The sequence below is a fragment of the Schistocerca cancellata genome, chromosome 5 (genome assembly GCF_023864275.1).
Source record: "Schistocerca cancellata isolate TAMUIC-IGC-003103 chromosome 5, iqSchCanc2.1, whole genome shotgun sequence".
Classification (NCBI taxonomy): Eukaryota; Metazoa; Arthropoda; class Insecta; order Orthoptera; family Acrididae; genus Schistocerca; species Schistocerca cancellata.
In genome coordinates this window covers 789,231,876-789,245,347 of record NC_064630.1, presented here as the reverse complement: position 1 = coordinate 789,245,347, position 13,472 = coordinate 789,231,876, and the positions used below count along the sequence as shown (strand labels likewise).

The window sequence follows — 13,472 nt, the reverse complement described above, 5'->3', positions numbered from 1 at the left end:
GAGTACCTAGTTTGAGGAGCACTCAAAGTTTTAAGGCATAATCAATATGGGATATCTATGAGCCAGTAGCGCCCCTAACCCGTGCTGTGAAGCGTCAGTACCATGTGGAGGCCTGGTTGGTACGTCACTAAGAAGGGCGCAGACTGAAACGTCGCCTTAAGGCTGGAAAACTTGGTGTCACAAGAAACAAGCAGGTGTCCAGCAAAAGTGAGCCGCTTTGCGCAGCCACGAGCGTAACGGTTGCTCCATTGTCGTTGCCCCAGGAAAAAATTTACTGTAGTAGGCTAGTTTACCCAGAAAAAACCTGACGTCCTTTGGCTAACGAAGGGCGTGGAAGCGACACAATATAACCCTACCACTACTATTGTAATTTAGGATGCTTTTACCTAAATAACAGAAAACTCTGTCTCTATGATGCCATATACAACCCTCTTACTAAATTTAGTTTAGTTTCCAAATAATGTACTCTATGGGAAGATAGTCATGTTAATAGGAAAGCTAATCAATAGTGTTATCCTTTCTACAGGATTTGACCGTGCGTTATGTGTAATAGATAAGTAAATCAGATTATTCAATTCTTTAGCCAAGATCATACCCAAAGGTTAGAAATAAACGCAGTATGAATAGTATTGTATTGGAGCGAGGAAAACGCAGTCCAAATTCGTTTAGTGGCTTAAAATACGTAGTAACGTTCGCCTGCCTACCCAGGCAATGAAACACTGAAGTATGTAAAATCAGAATCATGAATTTTGCCTAATTTCTTGCTACTCTTCAAGTTGCTTCTCCAAAAAAGTATTACTCCACGTAAATGTTGGTGCAGACACGGAATTTCTATTTGACTACGTTTTTGAAAGAGAAACATCCCAGCAGATAACTTCAAGGAAGCTAAAAAAATTGTTGGACCGGGGGGGCTTTTAAAAAAGCACTTTCCATAAACAGCTCACCTAAATACTAAAATACTTAGATACTAAAACATACGCTCCTTATACTGAACATTTCACTTCAAGAAATCCTCCTCCTTACTGGAATTCACTTTCAAAAGCTGTTATTCTTTGAACTAACTCTGTATAGTCATTTAATATATTCTAGTACCTTTACTTCAATCTGACAGAATATTACGTAAGCAAACTTTTACTATAACACTTTGCAATAGTTATGAAAAATTTCTCATTATTTACACAAAAACATTTTAAATGGTGCCTCTTGATATTAACTTCGAGTCTGTAAAACAGGATACTCGGATTAATCCAACACCAGGAATGAAACCTATATAGATGTATGATTAGGATGAAATAACAGGGTGAACGAGTTTCTTTAGAGTTCAAGAATGATTATTAAAACACCGTTTAAAGTAATGGTTCAAGCTGTAAAAACTAAAATACCAAAAAAACATCTTATATTGTGGCTGTATGCTTGAGTGTGGCGAACAATTATGACAGCTACACTACCCACAGTACGGCCTTCATATATATTGCTGTATGGGCTCAGTTTCTCTTCTTCGCGTTGTTCAATTTTACATTCAGTACTCCAAAAACTTGCAGTTATGCCGTAAGCCGTTTCCGAGGCATTTTTGTGCAAATTTGCAGGCAAAGCTTCTCCTGCTCCACAAAGGTATTTCCTCAATCGCTGCTTGCTCTAGGTAGCGCACCAGTTCGCCGTTACCACCCTCTCCACTGCCCAGAGCCACTTCCATTTGAAACAAAAGCACACTGGCCTTAACATAACACCTATTTCTTACATTATTCCTAAGCGTGATCATTTACATCAACATGAATAGTTAATACACACAAATATTTTTAAATACGAATGTTAACAGATATTTATTTCATGTAATAAACAATTTACATAATATTTTACATACATCATTCACATACAAAGCAAAGATTTTCAACTTTCAATATTGCACTCTTCACCTTACATGTACAGAAAACATAGCACCAATAAGCGAAAATTTTAAAATAAAAAAAAAAAATTTAAATTTAAATGAACCACAGAACCATTTTGATGCAGGAACTTCAGATTCAAGATTGACGATAGCAGGATGATAAAACTGACATTTTTGTAAATTACACATCCACCCGGTCGCTTGGAGAACACGAAAGAGTACGGAGATTTTGTAAATGTTCCTAAGTGGAGACACCGGAAACTATAGTGTCATCCTAATAGTCTGCACAGCCTGGGACGTACGCTGCAAATTTTTTGCAAAAATCGTTGAAAAGTAGCGGGAGCTCTGAGAACTCCAAAAGGCAACCGTAAATTGCAGCAGGAAATGTACGTGGCCAAACTACTGACTTTTCGCTCACTGGGGCAGAGAATTGTCTGTGAATAAAAATTCTCTGTTTACTGTAATTTACTAACTTTTGTGACACATGGACAAAGCGGAGGAGAGTCCAAGTCCATATAAGTTTGTAAGTTTAACGAGGTTACCGCAGCTCATGTATCCACTGGCACGTGCAGATCATTACGAAAAATTATAATATTAACGAAAAGCTTGTTGGCGCAACAAAAATAGCCGATACAATGATTACGTCTATTTCCACGCCATGGTCGTTGTGCTGAGTTTTCACATTACGAACAGAAGCAATGTGATCTTTTTTGTTGTAATTATGAGAGTTAGCTCATCGTTTGGGGCAGAGTTGGCGCAATGATTAATGAAACAATCAGGGCAGGGCGGGGTCGTGGAACGTGTGCGTTGTTGGTGCAGCTGGCTCCTGGAAGTTAGGCCAGCCATCTGGACGAAATGGTCTTCTGCTGATCGCCACGACCATATCTTCAGCTTGCGAACTACCTGAAGCTTGGTGTAGAGGAGAAGATTGGATTGCTGATGTCTCACACAATGACTCAATTTGGTTATCAGCAGCTCGTGATACCTCGAACGACTGCACAATAGGTTAAACTTTGGAGAGCGTTGGATTTTCAGACTGGAGGGCTCGCTCTCGCATTTCACAATCCGGAGCTAAACGAACGATTGCATCTCTCACCATCCCCATCAGCATACGGCTCTTTATGCACATCGAAGACACAATGGCAGCGACGACTTAAGCCATGGACTTCAGCCAGCCATGTTCGATAGGGCTGATGTGGTTGCTCCCGACAGCCGTAAAACTCGACACGGGGTGCAATAACATGGATGCGTTTACGGTTGTTTTTTGAGAGAAGTTCACATATTTCGTCAAATATTAAGGAAGGTGGATCCCGCAATGGGGCGATCTGACATAGGACTTGACACTTTCTTGGTGATATCCATGAAAGGAACAAGGCACTTTATAAAATAGCGCCAGTAAATCGAAAAATCCTGAAAGTGTTGTCACAGACGTTTCTGGTAGGCGTCCCATTCGTCAACGGACTCGTCGTACGTAGAACAGGGAGGCGGATGAACCATGTGGTCGCAGTGTGCAAAACAGCAGGCGGCACAGACTGCGGAACCATGCCAATTAGTCAAAGCAGAAGCCTATGATCGAAGTACCGGAGTTTGTATGTCAAGCGCCTCTGACTGGTGGCCCAACGATTTGGCGAGTGATTCTTGCTCTTCGAGCAACCGACGAAAAATGTCATCCGTAACACCACCAGGCATCGCAAGAATAGACGGAACACCAACCAAAGTAGAAATTTGCTCGGAGAACAGGACCACAGCAATCGTGTTTTACTGGGGTATAAGTCCAACACGACCAGTAGACTGAACACAACTTTATTCCACGGACGCCATAGCACTGCCGCATACGAAAGCTTTTGAAATCAAGCGCACGTGTCATTTAGTCAGGGGTCGGAACGAAAACCAAACTAGTGTGGCGGATGAGATTTCGAAAGAAAATTTTAGTCATACATGGATGCACTGTTGTACCGTTATTAAAAGACATTATTTTTACTCGGAGTTCTTGTTTCATTGTTACTCTTTCAACTGTATCCATTAAAAAAATATTAAGTTCAGTTTCTTCAAAGGACTGTTCCACCCTCTTAAGGGTCGTATGGTCATTATAAGAAATATGTGTCTCTTACTTCGTTCTACCCAAATCCAATAAAAGTCAAACTGTAACCCCTGAGTAGGTTTACTAACGAGTAGTGAGGACACCTCTTGGGTTTTATGTTGATATTCTGTGATGATGACCTCTCCGTGGCTGACAGCAACTGCGTCAAGTACAGTACAGACTAATTTTATCGTCTATACAATGTAGCGAAATATTAAAAATACCTTATTTACGTATAACTTACCATAACACACAGTTTTTTAAAGTTATTTTACGCGTGTGTGAGATATATGTTTTCATCATATATACAGGGTGGTCCATTGATCGTGACAGGGCCAAATATCTCACCAAATAAGCGTCAAACGAATAAACTACAAAGAACGGAACTTGTCTAGCTTGAAGGGGGAAACCACATGGCGCTGTGGTTGCCCGCTAAATGGCGCTGCCATAGGTCACACGGATATCAACTGCGTTTTTTTAAAAATAGGAAACCCTATTTTTTATTATATATTCGTGTAATACGTAAAGGAATATGAATGTTTTAGTTGGACCATTTTTTTCGCTATGTGATATATGGCACTGTAATAGTCACAAACATATGGCTCACAATTTTAGACGAACCGTTGGTGATATGTACGTTTTTTAAATTAAAATACAGAACGTAGGTAAGTTTGTACATTTAATTTCGATTGTTCCAATGTGATACATGTATCTTTGTGAACTTACCATTTCTGAGAATGCATGCTGTAAATACCACATTAATGAAATAAATGCTCAAAATGATGTCGTCAACCTCAAAGCATTTGGCAATACGTGTAACGACATTCCTCTCAACGGCGAGTAATTCGCCTTCCGTAATGTTCGCACATGCACTGATAATGTGCTGACGCATATTGTCAGGCGTTGTCGGTGGATCACGATGGCAAATATCCTTCAACTTTCCCCACAGAAAGAAATCTGGTGATGTCAGATCCGGTGAACGTGCGGGTCATGGTATGGTGCTTCGACGATCAGTCCACCTGTCATGAAGTATGCTGTGACTTCTGAAATTTTCCCGGCGGATTTCTTCTTCTAATAATTTCCGGGTATGCAGCCGGATCCCGTCGACATTCTGCCACGATATTTCGGCCCAGAGACGTCCGGCCATCATCAGGTGAGTACACAACTACTGAAGAGCCCAGGTGCAGTCGCGGTATTTATGCCGAATCTCGCGCATGTGAAATGTACTGGCATCCTACAGCGCATGCGTCAGGTGTTGACATGCGCAGCATAGCCGAGTTGTACGTGCTGCCCTCGGTGGTGGAAATAAAGGTTCATCTAGTCATTGAGTATCGAATGACACTGTCGATTCCGCTGTGATTGTATAATTTTAATAACAGGATTCCAATTTTTATCCAGCTGAAAGCCGTTGTCACGATTTATAAGATTATTGGCAAGACGTATTTCCACTGATTCCTTGATTACGGAATCCCAAAAACCGGAAACCGGGGATAAAATTTTTGTTCCATTGTATTCCATTGAATGTCCCAAAGAAATACAGTGCTCTGCTACTGCCGATTTTGACGGTTGCCGCAGACGGGTGTATCTTTCATGTTCTATACATCGTTCATGGACAGTTCTTGTCGTCTGGCCAATATATGCAGCGCCACATTCACAGGGAATTTTGTAGACGCCTGCCTTCTTCAGTTGTAAATCGTCTTTAACGGATCCAACCAGGGCCCGGTTCTTTGCTGGTGGACGAAAGATAACCTTGATTTTATTTTTCTTCAGTAATCGGCCTATTTTCGACGACACATTCCCGGCGTATGGAAGGAACGCAGTTGATTTAAAGTCATCATCTGCGTCCTCAGTGCGTTGCTTCTTGTTATGATAGTTGCGCATGGCCTTCCTTATTTGGCGAGAAGTGTAGCCATTCTCTTTGAAAACCTTCTCCAAGTGTTCTAATTCTGCGTGGAGGTTTTCATCATCCGATATTATATGCGCTCGATGTATTAAGGTACTGAGAACACCGGCTGTTTGTGCTGGGTGATGGCAGCTTGACGCCTGGAGATACAGATCTGTGTGAGTCGCTTTCCTGTACACAGAATGTCCTAATGGCACTTTACCATTTCTAGACGTGCTACTACGCCGTAAAAATGATGGGTCATTAGGACATTCTGTGTACAGGAAAGCGACTCACACAGATCTGTATCTCCAGGCGTCAAGCTGCCATCACCCAGCACAAACAGCCGGTGTTCTCAGTACCTTAATACATCGAGCGCATATAATATCGGATGATGAAAACCTCCACGCAGAATTAGAACACTTGGAGAAGGTTTTCAAAGAGAATGGCTACACTTCTCGCCAAATAAGGAAGGCCATGCGCAACTATCATAACAAGAAGCAACGCACTGAGGACGCAGATGATGACTTTAAATCAACTGCGTTCCTTCCATACGCCGGGAATGTGTCGTCGAAAATAGGCCGATTACTGAAGAAAAATAAAATCAAGGTTATCTTTCGTCCACCAGCAAAGAACCGGGCCCTGGTTGGATCCGTTAAAGACGATTTACAACTGAAGAAGGCAGGCGTCTACAAAATTCCCTGTGAATGTGGCGCTGCATATATTGGCCAGACGACAAGAACTGTCCATGAACGATGTATAGAACATGAAAGATACACCCGTCTGCGGCAACCGTCAAAATCGGCAGTAGCAGAGCACTGTATTTCTTTGGGACATTCAATGGAATACAATGGAACAAAAATTTTATCCCCGGTTTCCGGTTTTTGGGATTCCGTAATCAAGGAATCAGTGGAAATACGTCTTGCCAATAATCTTATAAATCGTGACAACGGCTTTCATCTGGATAAAAATTGGAATCCTGTTATTAAAATTATACAATCACAGCGGAATCGACAGTGTCATTCGATACTCAATGACTAGATGAACCTTTATTTCCACCACCGAGGGCAGCACGTACAACTCGGCTATGCTGCGCATGTCAACACCTGACGCATGCGCTGTAGGATGCCAGTACATTTCACATGCGCGAGATTCGGCATAAATACCGCGACTGCACCTGGGCTCTTCTGTAGTTGTGTACTCACCTGATGATGGCCGGACGTCTCTGGGCCGAAATATCGTGGCAGAATGTCGACGGGATCCGGCTGCATACCCGGAAATTATTAGAAGATGAAGTATGCTATTCAATACCGCTCAACCGCACACGAGCTATGTGCCGGACATCCATCATGTTGGAAGTACATCGCAATTCTGCCATGCAGTGAAACATCTTATAGTAACATCGGTAAAACATCACGTAGGAAATCAGCAACATTGCACCATTTAGATTGCCATCGATAAAATGGAGGCCAATTACCCATCCCCTCATAATGCCGCTACATACATTAACCAGCCAAGGTCGCTGATGTTCCACTTGTCGCAGCCATCGTGGATTTTCCGTTGCCCAATAGTGCAAATCATGGCTTTTTGCGTTACCGCTGTTGGTGAATGACACTTAGTCGGTAAATAGAACGCTTGCAAATAATCTGTTGTTGTCCCGTAATTTCTCTTCTGCCCAGTGGCAGAACGGTACACGACGTTCAAAGTCGTCTCCATGGCATTCCTTGTTCATAGAAATATGATACGGGTGCAATAGATGTCGATTTAGCATTCTCAACATTGACATTTTTGAGATTCCCGATTCTCGGGCAATTTGTCTGCACCTGATGTGCGGATTAGCCGCGACAGCAGCTGAAACACCTGCTTGAGCATCATCATTTGTTAAAGGCCTTGGTTGACGTTTCACATGTGGCTGAACACTTCCTGTTTCCTTAAATAACGTAACTATCCGGCGAACGGTCCGGACACTTCGATGATGTCGTCCAGGATACCGAGCAGCATACATAGCACACGCCCGTTGGGCAGTTTGATCACAACACGGTATCGACATTTTCTGCAATTGGAATACGGTCCATTTTAACACGGGTAATGTTGTTGTTGTTGTTGTGGTCTTCAGTCCTCAGACTAGTTTGATGCAGCTCTCCATGCTACTCTATCCTGTGCAAGCTTCTTCATCTCCCAGTACATACTATAGCCTACATCCTTCTGAATCTGCTTAGTGTATTCATCTCTTGGTGTCCCTCTACGATTGTTACACTCCATGCTGCCCTCCAATACTAAATTGGTGATCCCTCGATGTCTCAGAACATGTCCTACCAACCGATCAATTCTTCTAGTCAAGTTGTGCCATAAGCTCCTCTTCTCCCCAATTCTATTCAATACCTCCTTATTAGTTATGTGATCTACCCATATAATCTTCAGCATTCTTCAGTAGCACCACATTTCGAAAGCTTCTATTCTCTTCTTGTCTAAGCTATTTATCGTCCACGTTTCACTTCCTTACATGGCTACACTCTATACAAATACTTTCAGAAATGACTTTCTGACATTTAAATCTATACTCGATGTTAACAAACTTTTCTCCTTCAGAAATGCTTTCCTTGCCATTGCCAGTCTAAATTTTATATCCTCTCTACTTCGACGATCATCAGTTAATTTTTTCCCCAAATGGCAAAACTCGTTTACTACTTTAAGTGTCTCATTTCATAATCTAATTCCCTCAGCATCACCTGACTCAATTCGACTACATTCCATTATCCTCGTTATGCTTTTGTTGATGTTAATATTATACCCTCCTTTCAAGACACTGTCCATTCCGTTCAACTGCTCTTCCAAGTCCTTTGCTGTCTCTGACAGAATTACAATGTCTTCGGCGAACCTCAAAGTTTTTATTTCTTCTCCATGTATTTTAATACCTACTCCGAACTTTTCTTTTGTTTCCTTTATTGCTTGCTCAATATACAGATCGAATAACATCGGGGATAGGCTACAACCCTGTCCCACTCCTTTCCCAACCACTGCTTCCCTTTCATGCCCGTCGACTCTTATAACTGCCATCTGCTTTTTGTACAAATTGTAGATAACCTTTCGCTCTCTGTATTTTACCCCTGCCACCTTCAGAATTTGAAAGAGAGTATTCCAATCAACATTGTCAAAAGCTTTCTCTAAGTCTACAAATGCTAGAAACGTGGGTTTGCCTTTCCTTAATCTTCCTTCTAAGATAAGTCGTAGGATCAGTATTGCCTCACGTGTTCCAATATTTCTACGGAATCCAAACTGATCTTCCCCGAGGTCGGCTTCTATCAGTTTTTCCATTCGTCTGTAAAGAATTCACGTTAGTATTTTGCAGCTGTGACTTATTAATCTGATAGTTCGGTAAGTTTCACATATGTCAATACCTGCTTTCTTTGGGATTGGGATTATTATATTCTTCTTGAAGTCTGAGGGTATTTCACCTGTCTCATACATCCTGCTCACCAGATGGTAGAGTTTTGTCAGGACTGGCTCTCCCAAGGCTGTCAGTAGTTCTAATGGAATTTTGTCTACTCCGGGGGCCCTGTTTCGACTCATGTGTAATGTATCACTAAGCAAATACCGTCCGCACGCGCGGAATGTTACGTGATACCACGTAGTTATACGTTTGTGACTAATAGCGCGCCATCTATCACAAACCGAAAGAAGTGGTCCAACTGAAACATTCATATTTCTTTACGTACTACACGAATGTGTATTAAAAATGAGAGTTCCTACTTAAAAAAACGCACTTAATATCCGTTTGACCTATGGCAGCGCAATCAAGCTGGCAAACCATAGCAACATCTGGTTTCCCTCTTCAAACTAGACGAGTCTCGTTCTTTGTTTTGATACTTATTTCGTGAGATATTTGGCCCAGTCACTATCAATGGACCACCCAGTATACCTTTTGTTGGCGACCATGGGTTATCAACCAGTAACACGAGATTGGCTTGAAGTTCTCTAATGCTATAGATATAACAATAGGGAATAGCTCAGTAGGCAGTACAGTTGCAGAGAAGTGGACATCTCTAAAATGGGCAATCACAGAAGTTGGAAAGAAAATCACAGGTACAAAGAAGGTAACTGTGATGAAACCATGGGTAACAGGGGAAATACTTGAGCTGATAGATGAAAGAACGAAATACAAAAGTGTTCAGGGAAATTCAGGAATACAGAAGCATCAGCCGCTCAGGAATGAAATAGGAAGTGTAGGGAAGCTAAGACGAAATGGCCGCATGAAAAATGTAAAGATATCGATAAGGAAATAATTGTTGGTAAGAGTGACTCAGCATATAGGAAAGTCTTAATAACCTTCGGTGAAATTAGAAGGAAGGATGGTAACATTAAAAGTGGAACGGGAATTCCACTGTTAAATGCAGACGAGAGAGTGGATAGGTGGGAAGACTGCATTGAAGATCTCAGTGTGGGGAAATATTTGTCTGGTGTGATAGAAGAAGAAACATAAGTCGATTTAGAAGATGTAGGGGTCCAGTATTAGAATCAGAATTTAAGAGAGCTTTGGAGAACATAAGATAGAATAATGCACAACGGATAGTTAAAATTCCAAAAATTCCACTATAATTTCTAAAACCTTTGGGGGAAGTGGCAACAAAAAAAGTATTCACGTTGGTATCTAGAATGTACGAGTCTGGCGTCATACCAGCTGACTTTCGGAAAAATATTATGCACAGAATTCCGAAGGCTGCAAGATGTGACAAATGAAAAAATTATCACAAAATCAGATCATGCATCCAACTTGCTGACAAGAATTATATAAAGAATAATGGAAAGGAAAATTGAGGATGTGTTAGATGATGATCAGTTAGGCTTCAGGAAAGGTAAAGGCACCAGAAGGACAGTTCTCACGTTGCGATTGATGATAGAAACAAGGCTACAGAAAAATCAAGACACGTTCATAGGTTTTGTCGACCTGGAAAAAGTGTTCTACAGTGTAAAATGGTGCAAGATGTTTGAAATTATGAGAAAAACTGCGTAACGCTACAGGGAGAGAAGGCTAATATACAACATGTACAAGAACCAAGACGGAATAATAAGAGTAGACGATCACGAACGAAATGCTGTGATTGAAAAAAATGTAAGACTGGGATGCAGTCTTTATCCCTACTGTTCAACCTGCACATTTAAGAAACAATGGTAGAAAGAAAAGGAATTTTAAAGAGTGGAATTAAAATTCAAGGTGAAAGTATATCAGCGATACGATTCGCTGATGTCATTGCTATTGTTAAGGTGAATAAGAATTATATGATGTACTAAATGCAATGAACCGTTTTATGGGAACAGAATATGGATTAAGAGTAAATCGAAGAAAGACGAAAGTAATGAGAAGAAGCAGAAAGGAGAAAAACGAGAAACTTAACATCAGAATTGATTGTCAAGAAGTAGATAAAGTTAAGGAAGTCTACTACCTAGGAAGCAAAATAATCAATGAAGGATGGAGGAAGGAGGACATCAAAAGCAGACTAGCACTAGCAGAAAGGGCACAAATGTGCAACAGAGGTCTACTAGTATCAAACGTATGCCTCCATTTGAGAAATGTACGGTTGGAGCACAGTATTTCATGGTACTGAAACATGGACTGTGGGAAAAACGGAACAGAAGAGAATCGGAGCATTTGACATGTCCTGCTGCAAACGAATGTTTAAAGTTAGGTGGACTTACAAGACAAGAAATGAAGAGGTTATGGACAGAATCGGAGAGGAACGGAATATGTGGAAAACACTGACGAGGAGAAGGGACAGGATGATACGAAATCTCTTAAGACATCAGGGAAGGACTTTCGTGGTACTAGAGGGAGCTTTAGAGGACAAAAACTGTAGAGGAAGACAGAGACTGGAATACATGCAGCAAATAATTGAGGATGTAGGTTGCAAGTGCTCTTCTGAGATGAAGATGTTGGTGCATAAAAGGAATTCGTGGTGGGCCGCATTAAACCAGTCAGAAGAGTGATGAAAAAAAAGAAAAAAAGAAAAACCTCCCTCTCTTGTAACTTTGTTCGATAGAAAGATATGAATACCAGAACGTATTTTTAAACAGCACCCTATTTTTTTATATGGTGATCCACCTCTTCCCCTCAAGACCTCTTCAAGTACGATCACATTGTAAAAACATAACATAAAGCAGACATTGACGTTCCTGTACTAACACACAGCGCAGGTATCCGTGGCAACATAACAGTATATCAAATCAGAATTTCAAAGCAGTGCGTTCAATTAACAATATAAATATTGCAATCTTTAGCGAAAGTGTACAGCAGCTAGACTGGGAAGGAACCCGATGCAAACTTGAAATATAAATTATTTTACGATACATTTTTAAGGGTATTTGAAAATTGTTTTCCCAAGAAAATAGTTAAACATAATTCCAAGAAAACATGTAGAAAACCTTGGCTAACTAAAGGAATAAGAATATCTTGCAACTGTAAAAGAGAACTGTATCTAACAGCAAGAGGGAGTACTGACCCCGAAATTGTTCAATATTACAAAAACTATTGTGCGGTTTTAAGAAAAGTTATTAAAAGGTCCAGAAGCATGTGTATCATGTCTGAGATCAGTAACACTGATAACCAAATTAAAGCAATTTGGAATATTATTGAAAGGGAAACAGGGCAACCAAGAGCACAGGAACACAGGAAGACTGTAGTGCCAAAAACTGAATGACAAGTGAACTAACAAACAATCAGAAATTGAAAATATTTTCAACAATCATTTTTTAAATGTTGTGGAGAAAATAGGATCTAGATCTTCAATAGAAGAGGCAAGGCTACTAATAGAAGAGGCCATACCTGTGCAGTTTGAAACAACTGTATTTCCACCTACCTCTCCCTCTGAAATCAGAAAATAATAAACTCACTGAAAAGTAAAAGCTCCTACGGAATTGATGGCATTTCCAGCAAGGTACTTAGAGCTTGTTCCCCACAGATAAGTAGGATTCTCAGCCACGTATGTAATAGCTCTTTGGAGCAGGATGTTTTCCCCGATTGACTGAAATATGCCATTGTAAAACCATTGCATAAAAAGGGGGATACGTCGGATGTCAACAACTACCGCCCAATCTCTCTTCTGACAGCTCTATCAAAAATTTTTGAGAAAGTAATGTATTCAAGAGTAGCCTCCCATATTTGTAAAAATAAAGTACTAACAAAATGTCAGTTTGGTTTTCAGAAAGGCTTTTTAACAGAAAATGCTATATGCGCTTTCAATGATCAAATATTAAATGCTCTGAATAACCGGACATCACCCCTTGGTATTTTTTGTGATCTCTCAAAGGCCTTTGACTGTGTAAATCATGAAATTCTTTTAGATAAGCTAAATCATTATGGTTTGGGGGGGGCATTGCACAAATGGTTTAATTCATACTTAACTGAAAGACTGCAGAAAGTTGAAATAAGTGGTTCATGTAATGTTAAAACAACAGCTGATTCCTCAAACTGGGGGCCTATCAGGTACGGGGTCCCACAGGGTTAGGTCCTTTACTGTTCTTGATATACATTAATGACTTACCATTCCACATTGATGAAGATGCAAAGTTAGTTCTTTTTACTGATGATACAAATATAGTAATAACATCCAAAAACCAAGAACTAAGTGATG

General features: G+C 40.6%; 1 protein-coding gene across 1 annotated transcript in view; it reads left to right on the top strand.

Annotated features, from left to right (window-relative positions):
• The window catches only part of LOC126188806 (piggyBac transposable element-derived protein 4-like), a 156,769-nt gene that overhangs the window by 2,169 nt on the left and 141,128 nt on the right, over window positions 1–13,472 (top strand). The window lies entirely within an intron of this gene.